Raw genomic sequence first — 17750 nt, 5'->3', positions numbered from 1 at the left:
TCAGTATCAAGTGTGCATCCCTTTCCCTCGTGAAACTGTCTGTCCTCTGTGTTCTTTTACAGGGTCTGTTGTATTTTATTTTGTAGTGTGCTAGAACTGTCTGTTGTAGTAATAAAGTAGATATTTTCATACAACCTTGACTGGACAGTGCCTTTTATCATTTGGTAATAATTGTATTTTCGCTGTGTTGCAACTAACAAACCATCCACAACCTTGAGGAGATAAGCCTGCCATTCCATCCACGTTACCAAAATTGGACAAGGAGGTTTTATGATTCACTTGTATACCAATCTGTCCGGATCCCTACTGGTGTACTAGAGGTGTTTTGCTGATTGATGGTTTAGAAACTGATATTTATCCCTGGACCACTGGTGCCCCAGAAGTTGATTCGAGTTAAAGACTGTAATATGAAAAGAATCAGTGAAAGAAGATCTTCACCCAGGGAGGGGCGGTCAGCCAATCAGGTGGATGGAACAGCAGGGGAGAATACATAATCCCCGCCGCTGTCCCATCCACCCAAGGCCCTTCCCTGGGTGGTGCTTATTTTTTGTTTTTTCCTTGTGGGGAGGCAACAGGGAGAATCTCCCTGTGGCTTACCCACCCCCTCCACTTACCTTTCGTGACTGGAGCATAGCGCAGTAGTCCCGCAGCTCCTCCTGTCTGGCTGCCGCCATAGACATGGAAAACGTAATTAGTCCCTTTTCTATATTGGCGGTGGCCATCTTTATTTTTTGTGTGTCTAATTTTCATCAATAGATCGGCTGCACTAGCAGCACGGATCTCCCAATGAAAACATAAGAAATATCATTTGCACCCCCCGGGTGATCCCTGGGGTGCGAATAGCTTTCATGCCCTGCCAGAAGGGCGGACATGGCCTTTAATGCTCCACAGACCGGGCTGAGGCACTCGCTTCGCTTCGGCCTGCCTTAGCTCGGACGGGTGGGCAATTAATGGCCATGTCCGAACCTCCTAGCAGGCATGGGCGTAATTTCAGGGGGGGCGGGATGTTTGTCCCCCCCAACTTTCATGGCACAACATTTTGTCCCCATTCATTTGGCTGGGGCACCCTTTCATCAGATGTCATGTCCCCCCCAACATTTTCACCAAAGTTACTCCACTGCTAGCAGGGCATTAAAGCCATAAAAAATCACAGCAATTCGTCAGCATAGAAGTGGCAGGAGATATTGAATGAAGTAATAAGAGCAGAGAGAGGGATGGTGTAAAGAGTGAAGAGAAGAGGACCAAACACACAGCCTTGAGAACACCGAACTGAAAAGGTCTTGGGGATGAGATGTGCCCAGTCCAAGACACAGAGTTGGTTCTTTCAGAGAGATAAGAGTGAAACCATTGAAGAACAGAGCCAGAAAATCCCAGAGAAGCATGTGTGGAGAGAACAATAGGTTGGTCGACAGTGTCAAGAGCAGTGAATAGATGTAAGGGGATAACAATTGATGAGAGTTTAGCATGGCGGGTACAATGGAGTTCAAGACTGGAAGAAGGGAGGTTTCTGTCGAGTCGAATGGAACGATGCCAGATTGGAACGAAGGGAGAAGTGACTGCAGATTTTGAAAAGACTGCAGGGGTAAAGTCCAAAAAAACTAAAGTGTGGGGACTCATTAACATACCAATTGAATGTGGCATCACCAGAAATAAGCATATTACGGTGCCCTCTGAAAAAAGTGGGGGTACTCCTGAAAAAAATTGGGGGGACTCTGTCCACCCATGTGCACGCTCAACTTCAGCCCTGGAAAAGAGGAGACCTCTATGTGGACACCACGCTCCAGCACTTTAGAAAGGAAGAGAAGAAGAGAAATAGGACGGAAATTCCCAGGTAGTGTAGGGTGTAGACATTTAGTATGGGAATCAACAGTATCCGCAGAAAAAGTCAAAAGGAAATCCTCAAATTTCAAAATGACCGCATTTTTTTTGCAATCATTTTGCCAATTTTGGTGAATTTATTTTTATACATAAGGGTGGGATGGAGTAAGGGGAATAGTTAAGGAGGGGGTGGTGGTCTCCCCGCAATTTACACAACGTGGGCCGAGGGACGGCTGTGCTCTCAACAAGGGTGTGAATGTGGTTCTGTAGCAGTCCAAACAGCTAAGTATAACAATCCAAAACAAGGGAATGTCCCATCAAGGTTCTATACAAATATATATTTTAATCAAACACACCAGGTACAATGATAACTAACTAGAAAACACGGTAGAAACCCACCCATCTAGAAGTAACACAGAATATGCGAACATAGAATAGATACAGCACTCTGGGTAATGAGGTTGGGAAGAAAATACAATGAAAATACCAAAATGTTCAAAATGATATGTCTTGAACTCGCAAAAAGGGATTAAAGTGGCCTATCCAGTCTGTAAGGCCCAAAGATGGACCAAGGGGGTCGATATTAGTCAGTAATAACATTGCAGGTAACTTGGTTGCTCAACGGCATCTAGGCAGGCTTCTGGGTGCAGTTTGAAGGTTGGGTTTGAGGATAGGGCAGACGAGGTGATCCAATGGTGAGCAGATGTCGAACGGGCATCGAATTCGAAGGTAGCTGCAGTTCAAACCGTTACTCCAGCGATGCAGATTGTGCAGTCACCGGGTTCGGTTCCACGGTCAAGTTCGATGGAGGCGAGCTGGTACCAGAATACCCAGGAAAATTGGTCCAATGTTGAAGATTGACTGTTTTGGTTCAAAGGACACCAGATTCGATAGACTCTCTGTCCTCTCCAAGAAGATAGTCCATATCCAAGCACACGTCTCCGCGATCTCTAACAACACAGCCAAACTCTTTAAAATCTACAAGGAGCTGGCCAATCCTTCTGCAGTCCCCACCTCTCTTGTTCCCTCCCATAGTCCTCTGTACGGCTTTGGCCTCTCATTTAACCACTAAAAATCAGGACATCCTGTCCTCACTTTCCTCTTCCTCTGCCTCTACTGCTCTCAGGGCCCCCTTTTGCCACCTCCCCCCTCCTCTTCCTTTTTCCTCCTTCGCTCTGACAACACCTGACCGTGTCTCTAGACAAGTCCGATCTATGAAAGTGTCATCCAAACAGGTGCTCCCCTGCTCCTCCAGAACCATCAAGGACCACATTGCCACCCTCGCTCCAGCCTTGGTCGATTTCTGCAATCGCTCTTTCGCCACCGGATCTTTCATCTCTCTCATCAAGCACTCCCTAAAAAGTCTTCTGCCGATCCTAGATTTCTGGCAAACTGTCACCCGATTTCTATCACTCCTTTCCTGGGCAAACTCCTGGAAAAGCTGGCCATCTCCCAGCTTACCCTCCACACTGAATCTGCTGGCTGCCTCCTTGACCATCAGTCTGGCTTCAGAGCAGCCAGAGGCATGGAGACAGCTCTCCAGAACGCCTGTGAACATATAGTCTCTACCCTTGACTCCAGCTCTCCCTCTGTCCTCATCCTCCTTGACCTTTCCTGTGATTTCGACACAGTCAATCACGCCACTCTGATCAACAGACTTCGTGTGAATCTGGGCGTCACGGATCAGGCCATGGCGTGGCTGACCTCCGTCCTCCTGGACCACCCCTTCCAGGTCCAACTTGGATCCTTTCTCTCCACCATCTCTCCCTCCACATATGGTGTACCCCAGGGCTCTATCCTTTCCCCCTGGCACTTCAATGTCTGTCTGGCCCCTTTGGCCCACCTGATCTCCACCTTCTCTTCTAAGTTTCAGTCTTATGCAGATGACACTCAGCTCTCTTTCGGGCTTCCCTCTGCCCCCTCTCCTCCTTCACACATTCCTGACTGTCCATCCAAAATTAAGGATTGGTGCGCCTCCAACAATCTTTGCTTAATGCCAGTAAGACGGAGATCCTTCTCATTGGGACCCCTGCTCCCGCTTCCCTCTCTCGCTCTGGCAAAAAACCTTGGCGTCATCTTCGACTCCACTCTCTCCTTCTCTCCTCACATCACGGAACTTTCCAGAAAGGCCCACTTCCAGCTGCACCTCCTCAGAGGTATTCTACCTTTACTCATTTTCCCCCAGAAGATCACTATCTCCAGAGCCTTGATTCTCTCCAGGCTGGACTACTGCAACAGCCTCTTTCTCAATCTACCTACCTCTACCTTCCATTCCTTGCAACTAATCCAGAACAGGACTGCAAAACCTGCCCTTGGACTCAAGCCCAGGGACTGTATCTCTCCAGCCCTGAAATCTCTCTCACTGGCACCCTGTGGCTGCAAGGATCAAGTTTAAGACCCTCTGCATCATCCACACAGCCTGCACTACATCAAACTCTCTTTTCAGAAATTCCTTCCTTCTAGAGCCCTTCACTCAGCTACCCCCAACTCTCTGAAGGTCAGACACTGCTCCTGGCAGAGAGTGGAGGGTAGATTGCTCTCCTCTGCAGGTGCCTCCCCATGCAATGGCCTCCGTGCCCCTCTCAGACTTGAGCCGGGCCACCTAAAGTTCTGGAAGCAGCCCAACGCCCTTATTTTGTCCTCTGCCTTCTCTCTCTCGCTCCCTTGCCAACTTACTGTCTGCTGTGCTGAGTGGTTGCTTGGTTCCCTCCAAGTCTCACTGAGTACCAGGCTCCTTCCATGAACAGTCTTCCTTTTCACTGCCTCCTGGCCTAACACGCACCTAGGGGCTGTAACTGTAACCCCTACAGCCCATCCTGCCTCCTTCCATTTACCTAGAGCCGCGCTGCCCTGGCTTCACTTACTCAGAGCCATGCTGCTCTGATTGCGCTTCCCCCTCTCCTTGCATGATCCAAATGACACAAGGCCTAGTAGGATCATTTATCTTGTCCTCCCTACCTTGTCTTGTGGCGCCTAGAAACCCTTGTGTACAGGTGCGTTATAAATGCCATATCATATCATATCAGACAGTGGTGGCAGCGAAGAAGCAGGTGGCAGTCCAAAAGCAGTTCGATGAAATCCAAAAGCAGAAGTACTTTGTGGTTCGAGCCGAGGCAACGACATGCTTCAGCTGGTTCAAAAAGGCAACAAACTGGTTCGAGTAGGTGAATTTGTGGTTTGTAGAGCAAAGAATGTCAACGACAGTTCTGGAGGGTCCTGGTGATTCGAACGGTGTCGTACATGCTCAAATCACAGCTCAAAGTGGCTCAACAGTGAAAGTACAAGGATCCTTGCTGTTCTGACTTTCAGTTGCTGTGTGGGCAAATCCAGTGACTCAGGGACAAGATGGGTCCTTGTTCTTGTGCTCCCAAACACGGGGGAGGCTGGCACACAACTGCAGGGGTCCTCCAACAGGGTGAGGTCCTGGGTACTGTTGTGGCAGGCAGGTCTTGTTCCAGAAGTAGGTTGCTTCAATGGTCCCTGTGGGTGGTTAAGGGGCAGGGCTCTCCTCTGATTTGGAACACCTGCCAACTGGAGGACACTGAAAAGGACTTCTCTCAGAGTAGGGTCCAATGGACTATTCTCAAGTGATGATCCTAAAATGATTTAAGATGATTCAAAGAAGTGGTGGGAGACACCTTCTCTGAAAGATAAAAGTCTGCAGGTGCTTGGAATAAAGATAGCGCGCCTTTGTGGCTCAATCCCTGCTCTTGAAATGAGTGGACTTGGTCTTCTGACAGTGCCAGTGACAGTCCAAGGAAGTGGAAGGGAGGATAGCGAGAGGCCGTGAGAAACAAGATGGTGGAAGTCTTGTTCCACTATACAGAGCTCTCCTGTCAACTCTTATCAACATCCTGGCAAACTCTCGCAACTCTGTGATGAGTGAACAATATATGGGTATCTGACTGATTATGCCATTGATATGTGACCCTAATGGTATTGTAAGATCTGGACTCACAAAATGTCCATACAAGTGGGCACTAGTTTTCTAATCATTATCACTAGCTACTATAGTGTGTTGCCTAATATGCTGGTCTAACTGCCCCGGAAAAGCTCTTGTCCATCTATTTATTTATGTATTTATTCATGTGCCCAATATCCACCCTTGTTATTTCTGTTTTCTATTTGGCCTAGTATATATGCAGGGCTGTATCTCAATGTAAGTCTTAATTCAATCTGACTGTGTACTACAAGAACATTTGGTTCTACAGATACAATCTGGTTCACGTGAATAGATTGACATCTGTTCATTAATTCACACGTACTCTGTGGCCCCCAGTGTTGGAGCAAATGCGCCCACTTCGATCTATGGCATTAAAGCTAGGCGTGTGTTAGATGTCTATTTGTAAGTAGAGGCACCAGTGTGGGTGTACGTAGATGTATAGATTTGTTTCACCTTTTCACCCACACTAACTAAAGTGTACTATCACACACCATCTACTCACCAGGTGAGCCCCACTAACATCCTCTTGCACCGTAATGAGGCCATGCATCAGCCATTACGAACAAATGCGTGGCATATCCCATTTTTGCAATACAATGCATGCCAGACATCCAGGTGGGACGGACCCGTATGGGCCAATCCCTGAATGACTTCCAATTAGGCAAGACAAACTACAGCTCCCACTTTCCCTTGGCACACGTAGCCACTTCCATTTTTTATGCCGCACGGAGTAACGAACGTCAAGTACATAACGTGTGTTGGAAAAACATCACGCGATATACGTCGCATTTCAATGCTGTCTCCTCGCGAGACCGTCGAGTTTCTGGCGCCGCCAGTCCGAAGCTAACTTTTCGCTCGCACTCGGGAGGCACACCAGAGGCTATCAGCAGTACAAGACCCAGGTAAATTCAGAAACCACGCACATGGTATCTCGCTCTGCACGCCCCAGCTAATCTATAAATAGACATTTTGAACTAAACGGATCCAACACCACGCCCATCCATTGTTTATTTTCTCTGTCTCTCATTCAGTGTGGTGCCCTTCGCAACTATCGATCTGAATTATTCGCCATTCTTGAATTATTCACTAGTGCGGCTAAAGGAACAACAGGTTAGTCCAGCCTGTGTTTAATAATCTATTGCTTCTCAATATTGACCTTGTTCTATCTGAGGAAAATGATTACAATCATAAGCCATACAGTGGACATCTTCCATATTATCTTAACTTAGTTTCTGTATGTTACTTGCGTTAGGGCCCAGCACCCCTGTTTTACCAATCACCGGGTGTGGTACATATGTACCCCACAAACACACTCAATTTGAGATGTGGTGGTACATTCATGTTCCCTGCGAACATTGCCAATTATAAGTAATTATAGTGGCCTAAGAAGTTATGTCATAAAAGTAGGTACCTTGATCGACAAAAACCATATTGTGGTCTATATCTAGGTACTTTGTGCAGAAGCCTGAACAACGTCAGCATCTGCGGTGAGACTGAAGCTCCACAGTCAACCATTCAGGACCTTTTCCAAAAGAGAGAAGATATCCAAGTTGAGGGTAAGATATTTACCATACTAGGCGACATAAGGACACACTGTACTGCCTCTTCACAAATCATCTTTGTGTTGTGTCTCTCTCCTCCTTCTTTCTCTCCCCCCTCCCGTTCCCCACCCTGTTCTGTATCTTTACAGAATGGTCCACTTGAATCTAAGGAAGCTATACCTAGCCACTTCCAAAAAATAACATCAACAGCGTCATTTTTTGCCAGCTTTCCTAGCCCTGATGAAAGTGGTCTTTAGCACTGAAACCGGTCGCTCATTACAACACTGTATCTGCACAATTGGACGTAACATGCCAGAATACAGTTTGGTCAATCCAAATGAAGACAAGGACTGATCCAGGATCATTACTGTGTACCCAATACACAGGGATATAGAGAAAAATCCTCTATATTGTTAATATTAGAAAAGAGAAAAAACAAAATAAGTTTAATAAAAGAAATTGACGCGAGGACCTCCGGTCCCAGATGTATCAAATATACCCCCCTCCCAGTAAAGACGTCTACTAAGGACTAATGGGTCTTTTTAAGAAAAACCTGCCCTCAATGGAAACCTAATAAAGCCTATATATATTTTTTCACTTTTGAGGTCAGCCTTTTATGACAAACAACAAAAGTTCTACAAAACGTTTGTTTTTTTAAGAAATTGCTTATAAATGGAGGGCGCTAGAGAGCCGTCCAAGATGGTGGCCTCCCCGCGAGCTCGGTGTAGCTCCCACGAATATCCTGAAAAATTGCTGCTTCCGTGAGGTGTATTCCGACAGACGCTGCCTCCCCCTTGTGGAGAAAGGGATTCCTCGCAGGGGGATATATTCATTTCATCGATCCTGTGGATGTGTGTGGCGAATCTACCACAAGAAGGTGCCGCCCTCCCTTACCCGCGGTCGCAAGGTGCGGCCTGCATGGGCGTCTGCGTGGCCGGCGAGGGAGCGGCAAACCGCACGCTGACTCGACCCGGTGGGAGTTGGCGTCATCCAGCTGGTGCCCGAGCGGCGTGAGGTCCGGCGGCCGCTGAGCCGACACGGAACCAGTGGAGCCTGGAAGAGTGGACGGAGGAGAAAAAGAAGAAGGCAGACGCCCGGCCCGGGCAGACAGGTACGAGCGCTGCGCGTACCCCCTGGCCCCCGAGGCCGTGGCAGCTGTCGCACAAATCCCCGGGTCTCCCCGAGTGACAATCATATGATCGGAGGCCATCGGAGCATTGGACGGGAGCTGGGCAGCATAAGAGGCCCAAGCAACAGGTAAACCCCGGTTCCGGGGTGAGAGGAGGGGCGTGTGCGAGCGGCTGCGGAGACAAGGCCGCGGTACGTTAAACGACAGGCACCGGCGGCGCCGCACTTTCTCGCCCCATTGAAAAAGACCACCACAGCATTAAACAACCCAGCTTTTCAAAAGCCATCAGAGACGTGCCAAATCCTTACCTACCCTGCGAGACGCATCCCTCCGAGGAAGTCCAGAAACAGAGGTCCCAGTAGTGGAACTAAAAACAGTTTGAGAACGCAGATGCTTTAACCAGCTGGTACGCTTCCACAACGCCTCCCGAATTTCCACTAGCAGGTCCCAGATCCGCACTGCTCACCAAAGGCGGTTTAGGAGTTTTCACAACAACAGCAACCATGGGGAAGACAGACAGGCTCCAGAAAAAACTCAACTTCGAGGGCAGCTCTTCAACCAAAGCACCTGCGGCCAGTAGTCGCTCTCAGTCCCCAATCCAAGATGAGGCTGTGGAGCAGGATCTTGATATTAGAGAAATCCTGCTCGACCTGAAAGCCAGTATAGGCAGCCTTGAGAGCAAACTCGACACCCTCTCATCCAAAGTAGACATGCTCCAACACAGACTAGACAAGCACGCAGACAGATTGGACACGGTGGAGCAAAGGGTATCGGACCTCGAAGACGGCTCATCCTCCCTAACATCTAGAGTGTCCACACTAGAATGACAATTGAAAGCGGTATGCACCAAAAATGAAGACTTGGAAGGCCGCTCCAGGCGTAATAACATCAGGATAGTGGGCGTTAGAGAGCACCAATTGGCTACCAATAAGAAAGATCATGTAGAAAAAATCTGCATCGAGCTGTTTGGAGAAGAGGTCCTTTCTAAGATGTTCGTCGTCGAGAGAGCCCACAGAATACCCAATACGAGGCCAATCCCAGGTGCGAACCCTCGTCCAATTATAGCGAAGTTGCTTAATTACAAAGAACGCGACACAATTCTGAGAGCCGCCAGAGACAAAGGTGACCTCCAATTTGAGGGGGACAAAATTCAGTCCTTCCCAGACTTCTCTCAAGCGGTACAGGTGCAAAGACGATCGTTCTGTAAGAGGATTCAATTCAGCACTACAGCCAAGTCAACGCCTAGTCCAGAATACTGAATGAAAACCCTTATTGATATATCTTTATGTCCAGTTCATGTGTTCCCTATATAACACCCCTCTCTTGGAATCCTCCTGACCCCACTGAGCCAAGAAGTAGTTCTGTTTTGCAAGTTAAAAGGTTTATTTGATAAATTAAACAATAGATATATATATCCCACTTTATAATAAATTAATAATTGAATAGCACCCTTAATCTGATATGATAAAGATCACCAACGGAAAATCTGGCACTAGCACACTTCTTATAATCACTAATGAGTTGACATGAAATGGATAAGGTAGCACACAGGTGAATAGGAACAAAAGAAGAAGGTGGTACAAAATGCTTTATAGAGTTCAAATGGATGCAAGGTTGAATGAATGAAATGCAGTATAGAAATACTCAATATGATTTCAACAAAACGATGTAATCACTTTTCTCTGGCAATCCCCTCCCCCCCTTGATGCAAGGTAAGGAAATGGAAGGAAAACACACAGTTCTCAGAAATGCAATCAAATGTGATTCAGTTCACCCCAGCAAGCTTAAACAACAGAAGTTTGAAAACACAGATAGGAGTTTTGAAAACACAGGCAAAATGCTTTGATATGTGCTAGCAATGGATGAGAAATATGCTGGAAAGGCTTTTAATTCCCTTTCAGAGGTTCAGGGTGAGTGGTATCTAGTTAATATTAGTCCAGGCTCACACTAGCAATGAGGCAGGGATAGTTAGCAGGTTAAACGAATTTCTGGCAAATGGAAGGCAAGCAGCAGCAGTTTTTACATGTGAAGAAATTTGCAAATCGCGGTAAAATTCGCGAATGCGTGTTCTGCGATTGCGGTAAAACTATAAGGGGTAGGAATGCGGTTCTAGGTTCGTAGGAAAGCCACGATTCTAACCTTTCAGATGAAAGTTATTGCAAGTCTCTAGCACAAACGGTTGCGGAGATATGAGCGATTTTGTGAAGGTCGTTTTTCAGATTTGGAATTTTAAAGTTCAAAAAGACAAGTGCAGCTTGCAACTAGGAAATGACAAGTGACAGCTTTACAAATGACAGGTGACAGTTAGGAGGCAGTTCTACTTAGATTAAATAGATTGAATTATATTATTTTAACTAGGAGATTGGTTCTGCACAGTTTTCTAGGTACTCACACTATATTCTTGAGTGAAATGGGCCTCGCCATGGATCTGGTCAGGTTTAAACTCGCCTCTGGTCTCTGCACTTCACAGTGATCTGGGTCAGCTCTCTCTGGTTCTCTGGTCTGGGTCTCTAGTTCTGGATAGATTGAAGTCTCTAGTTTGGCTCTCTGGAGGTTTGATGAATTTGAAGTCTGGATCTCTGGATGTTGTATGGTCCGGCAGAGTGCGTTGCAGCAAATGGAATTGAAGGTCCCTATCTGTCCTGTCTGTCTGCTTTTATGTGTTTAGAATGTGGGTGTGTTCTAGCATCACTGACCCTACCTCTCTCTCAGCTTCTAATTGGTCAAACTTCCATTTATCATTTGATTGGGGAATGAACTGTGAGTCAGAGGGATGTCATTTTATGGCTTGCAGATAGGACACTCCTCTGTCAGATTGCACACATTCTATATTTGATAATAAAAGACATATTTCAGAGTTACACAGTTGTTTGAAATTACATATACATGGTGTGGCTGAATTTAGCCATGTCTCTGTCCAAATCTGCTGTTTCTAAGAGCTTGCATTCAGAAATGGCACATAATTGACTTTTTAACTGATTTTTCAATTTCTGACATTGACCCAACTTTACATACATGTGCACATGGAGTATGGACATTAACTGATGAAGTTTCAGACTTTTAACATGCATACATTTAGAGTAATATCCACTTTTCCGCTAACACCCCCCTGAACATACCACCGGTTCTAAAAACCTCTTAAACTGTGGGCAGAAAAATCACAAGAATTATGGTATCATTTATAAAATTTTCACATGTCCGCTCTATGAGTTATTCATCTTTTTAGAGTTATGTTCTGGCTCCAAAGGGGTGTGGTTTCCTCTCAGCACAAGGTAGAAATACTGGTTTATCCAGTTCTGCCAAGCCAGCTTGCTCTCACAGGCAGTGCTCCTCCCAGCTTCTGCCAAGAGGAAGCTACATTTTACGACTGCTGTAATAAAACCTTTGCCTGAGTCAGGAGAGGCTCATTGTTCAAGAGGAAGCCATTTATGATCCTCTCAATAAACCCTCTGCCTGGGTGAAGGGAGTTGCATTGTTCACTCTCCTGCAGAGCACAGGTAATTCAATTATCAGATAGATGGCATATCCTTAGTGTGAGCAGCAAAAGGGCAGCTAGGCCTGGGAACACAGCTGTGACTCAAGTTTCACTCCTGATGGGGGTAGTTGCCAGGCAAATTGGAATCTCTTTAAGCTGTCATTTCTGTTCCCCAGTTTCTGCATTCAAATAAAACTAAACATTTTTACATATGCAGCTAGAATGCTGATTCTAAGTGCAAAACTATGACATTTCAACAGTTACAAAGGCATGTGACACCAAACATAGGTCACTCATTTAATCTAAACATTTTCGATTTTAGTGTCTTTAAATCCAGTGCAACTTAAACTGCTGACTCCATAGCTCAGCCAGTTTTGTTATAAGCATTGTTCTGGGCTCTTCATTTCCCAGATTTTGTAGGCACACAACACTCCATTCTACCAAATGTCTGCTGGTGTTCAGTGAATATTTTGCACATATTGCAATGTTTGAAATAGGCACTTTGGCTTGCCTTCAGAGAAACACAGGGTGGTTTTAAACTGCCGGCTTTTGGATAGTGGTGAGTACTGGTACTGCACCCATTTTTGGGATTTAAGAAAATGAATTCCCCACAATTCTAGGTTGCATTTGGCAATCAGCATTGCCATTCCCAATGGTTTCAGACTACTGTGCGGGTAGTCCAATGGTGGTTTTAAAGCGCTTTGAAGCTAACCGGCGCTACTGTTTTTCCTTTGGCAACCCATTTCCCTCATGGCAACCCGGCCTTTCATTCTCGCACTGGTGGGTGGCAAGTGAGGCAACCATTTTGGTGTGCGCACAAACTGCGCAGCTTTCCTGGATTTCGGCGCACATGTGGGTTTTCCGCCATCTTGAATTTTCTAAGCCCACAGCACCAAATGTTGTGGCATGATAGCTTAAACGTGGGTCAGGACACCCAACAAGCCCCCCCACGCGACTGCACTTTGAATTTGAGTCGATGGGGAGTCGCGTGCCCAAGGGTTTTGACCCACGCACCGGTCTGTCCGCATAATCTTCTTCCTCTTCTGTAGATGGCATAGTTCAGCATCTTCTTCTCCATCCGGTACTGATCGATCGGTTCTCCTCGCCAGTCCTGATGGGAGTATTGGGCGGTCCACTGGGCCCATCGGATCTTCGTTCCCGGTCTCCGGATCGCCCTCCTTGGCCCGTCTCCAGGTTTTCTTTCTCCTAGGACGACAAAGGAAGAGCGGCAATACCTACTCATAGACGTTTTTCCACCACTGTTGAGATAGTGGGGCAGCATATGCATTTCATCATCACGAAACATTACATTCTTATTTTGAAAAAATAAAAACAGTATAACTAAGAGACAGTTTCATGCAAATCACAATATTTTAGAGACTAGATGTGGTATGTTTTATGGTTGGAACTGAATTAGTCTGAGACAGTACCCGCTAGGATTCCAGAGGATTCCTCCAGTTGTTGCAGAGTGTGCCTGGGATGGCAACACTTCAACTGGTTTATGTGTACCCACTTGTCTTCCCCCGCTGCCAAAGGACCTTTGGGGATGTGGATTTTGTAGGCCACAGGAGAGATCTTGTCGATGATCTCAAAGGGTCCTTTCCATGTAGGCAAAAATTTGCGCTGCTTAGCCTGGTTCCTTTGGAAGTTGTATAGATAGACCCGGTCCCCCACCTGATATTCCTTCCTGGAGGTTTTCAGGTCATAATGGGTCTTCATGCTATCAGCCGATCTTTCTAGATTCCGCTGAGCGTAAGCAAAAGCATGTTGGAGGTGTTTCCTTAAATTCTCTACATACTCATGAGTTGTGGAGGCATTTATCAGTGTCTGCTCTTGGGTCCTGTAGAGCAAATGCTGAGGAAGCACCATCTTGCGCCCAGTCATCAACTCAAATGGTGACATTTTGGTTGCAGATGAAGGGGTAGATCTGATAGCCATTAGGACCAGAGGTAATCGGATATCCCAACTTGGCCCAGAATCTGCCACAAACTTCTTTAATATGCTCACAATGGTTCGGTTATATCTCTCTACTGCCCCAGAAGAAGCTGGTCTATAAGCAATATGCAGCTTTCTCTTGACCCCCAGTATCTCCCACATCTTTGTCATTACTTCACTGGTGAAGTGGCTACCTCTGTCTGACTCAATCCTTTGAGGTAGACCAAAACGGGAAAATATGTGGTTAATCATCAAGGCAGCTGCCGTTTCTGCCTTGCAGTTTGGGGCTGGGAGACATTCCACCCACTTGGTAAACAAGCATGTGATGGTCAACATGTACTTATTCCCCCTAGCCGAGCGAATCACGGGGCCTACGAAGTCGATTTGTAAATCTGACCATGGCAGTGTCATCCCCCGCTTTTGTAAAGGCGCCCGGTGCGTGAGGGATGATGGCTGAAATTGTGCACACACAAGACACCCCTTCAAGTATTGGTCGAGGTCCTGCCCCATGTGTGGCCAGTATGCAACCTCTCTTAAGATTTCCAATGTTGTGTGAAACCCCCTATGACCGGCGGTGGCCGCATCATGGGCGTGACTTAACATCAGGCTTCGGAATGAGGTAGGAACCACCCACTGATCGTGGCCAGCTTTGGATTTCCTTACCAGCAAACCGTCTTGGATTCGGAACATTTTTGGACATTTCATCAACACTCTTAGGTCCTCTTTCCCATTGTAATCGGTATCCGTCAGGGGAAAGTTCTCAGGGTCCTCAAGGTGCTGGTAAAATTTACCAATTATTGGATCCCCCTTCTGAGCGGTAATCAAATCAGCATCAGGGGTCTCCTTACTCCATTGTACAATTGAAAGGTCGTTGTGAGCATTTGTCTGGGACCTAGTGATGGCAGTGACCTGGATTTCCCCCAACAGGGACTCAATCTCAATTAGATCCCCTTGGATGGCTCCGGTTTTGGCCAGCTGATCAGCTAAGTCATTTCCAGTTTTATCTGGTCCCTCTACTTTGGAATGACCCTTAATCTTCTTCCAATAGATGGTCATCCCATTCGATGTGACCAGATCATCAATGTTTTGGATCAACTTCCCATGTTTCAAGGGTTTGTTGTTAGCACATAACATGCCTCTGGTTTTCCAATTAACCAGGTGCTCCACGAACCCGTTCCGTACATAATCCGAATCTGTGATTATGACCAGTTCGTGGAGTTGATGCTGGACAGCAGTGAGGATGGCCTGATGCACAGCCATCAATTCTGCCACCTGACTACTTCGGGGACCAATTTTGTATCCAGCGGAGGGTTCTGGGGACTCATTCACCCATGCATTCCCCACACCAGCCACCAGTTCTTTCTCCCCGTCGTTGTCAACATGGTAAGAGCATCCATCCACATAGACAGTGGGCATTCCCTCACACTTGTCTTCTTCAAAGACTTTGTGTGGGGAATTAAGGTATGCCTCCATGTTGTCCTTTATTTTTAGACTTTCGTCCTCGAGACAGTTTTCTCTGGCACAATCATGCAAGTCAGCCAGACCTTGCGCGAGGGGACTCTTCTTGTTTTGGCCATATCTGACCTCCACAGGAAAGCCTTGCATTGACAGAATCCAGGAAGTAATTCGGGAATTACTCACATTTCCGGCCCGGATTCTGTCACTTTGGAGATATTGCAGAGGCTGGTGTGGAGTCTCCACTATGATGTGTTCCCCCTGGATAAACGGGCGGTAATTCTTCAATGCCCACACCGTTGCCAGGAGTGCCTTCTCACAATCGTTGAATTTTTCCTCCACAGAGGATAAAGTTTTGCTCGCATAGGAGATTACTTTATTGACCTTGTCATGCTTTTGATATAATACTGCCGTCAAGCACGTATTAGAGAACCCTGTCTCCAGGAAGAACTCCTTGTTTCTGACAGGGTAAGCTAGGCAAGGCGCTTGTGAGAGGCTTCTCTTGAGTTGTCTTACTGCCTCGGATTGTTCTGGACCCCATTCCCACTTGACCCCCCCCTTCAGGAGATGAATCAGGGGTCTGGTGATCTCTGCGTAGCCCTCAATGAACTTTCTGCTGTAATTAGTCAGTCCAAGGAGGCTCCTTAGTTCCCGCAGAGTTGTGGGGTCTTTCAATTTTTGGAGGGCTTCCACTTTCTTTTCCTGGGGACAAAGACCCTGAGGAGTAATCTCATGCCCCAAGAAGTTAACACGGGTTTTACACCACTGTGCTTTCTGAAAGGAAAGTTTTGCTCCGGCGGCCCTCAACTGTGTCAGAACATAACGGATCTCTGCTATGTGTTCCTCAACAGTTGAGCTTTTGATGAGGACATCATCTACATAAGCCAGGTTACCCCTCGCACCCAGGTCGGGCATGGCCTTGTGTAGAAAAATGTTGAATTCATTGCCGGAGTTGAGGTATCCGAAGGGAGTCCGGGTCCATGTGTACTGCTGGCCCCCAAAGGTAAAAGCCAGCTTGTATTGGTCCTCCCTACTGACAGGCACGGTCCAGTATCCATTGGTCAGGTCTATTGCAGTGAATACCTGTGACCCCTGAATCTGGGCCAGACCTTGGTCAATGTAGGGCAGAGGCCATCGGGAAGTATGGACCCGTTTGTTGAGCTCCCTAAGGTCGGCGCAGAGTCTCCACTGGCCGTTTGGCTTCAATATTCCCAGCACCGGATTATTGAAGGTGCTGTGGACTGGACGGATTATTCCCCGGGACTCAAGGTTCTTAATTATTTCAGTAAGGGACTCCATGGATGCGAGAGGCAAACGATATTGCTTCACAAACACTGGAGTCATGCCAGGGTCCGTGGGGATTGTTGTTGTGTGGATGTCGGTGCGACCACAGTCATATGAGTCTACCGCAAAGAGATCTTGGAAATCCAAGAAAACTTGTTTCAACTTTTGCTTTTGTTCCAGAGTCACACAGGCATCAGCTAGATTGACTCTCTCTTCCACCATCTGCCTGAAGCCTGGAAAGACTTCTGGTTTGGCTATCTCCGCGGCCTCCTCCAGCTGGTGGAGAAGTCCCTGGTCAGAGTGCTGATTTGGACCGGAGGCTTCAGGTGGGCAAGGCAGCCTTCATGGACCTGGAAAATCACCTCATCCGTCCTGAAGTCACAAGTCACATCTTCCTTACCATAAGGGCAGGAAGTGTACACCAGGAAGTTCCCCCCATGCCGGGTAAAAATCCTGTCTAGTGTTGTATTGTCCTCACTGTCACTGTCAAAACAGTCCTTGGGGATTGGTCCTAACAGTTCATTTACTAAGTCGATGGAAAAATGTCGGTCATCAACCGCCATTCCAATAATGGTGCCTGCGGCTAGAGTAATACTCTTTAAGTCGCTGTTATCCACCTCTATTGGAATGGTGTCATGTTCTATGTTGACTAATGGTGTTGGGTTTACCCCCAACCCTTGCTGTTGGAGAGAAGCATTTAGATGTATGTAAGCATCAGGGTTTTTCAAATGTTGTCCTCTTTTAACTCTCACTTCCAGGGAGAATTGTCGGGTCCTTTCTGGGATGGTGACTTCCTCTTTAACCTGAATTTCAACTGCATAAGGTAGCAATTGAGCTGACCTAAATGCTTTTTCTGGATCATCAAAGCCCATGGGATTATCCGCTAATCGGGACCAAGCTTTGAAGTTTATTAGGTCCAAACTAATGGCAAAGCGATTGAGAATGTCACTGCCTAAGTAAAAGGCGGCAGGGACGTCTCGCACGACCCAACAATTGTGGACTATGCTCTTGTTGCCAATGGAGATTTTGAGCATACACCTGCTTGGCAGGAGATGTTTGGAATTAGGTGCTTCCAGGTCCATTTCCCATTTGTCTATCAGTTTGAAGGTGGGAATGGCTGGATCTTTTGGGAGTTGGCGAAACATGGCTTCGCTGATGAAGCTCTTACCG

The sequence above is a fragment of the Ambystoma mexicanum genome, chromosome 7p (assembly GCF_040938575.1).
Source record: "Ambystoma mexicanum isolate Mex_15411 chromosome 7p, UKY_AmexF1_1, whole genome shotgun sequence".
Taxonomy (NCBI): Eukaryota; Metazoa; Chordata; class Amphibia; order Caudata; family Ambystomatidae; genus Ambystoma; species Ambystoma mexicanum.
The sequence above is the reverse complement of the archived record's forward strand: the minus strand, read 5'-3'. Positions refer to the sequence as shown.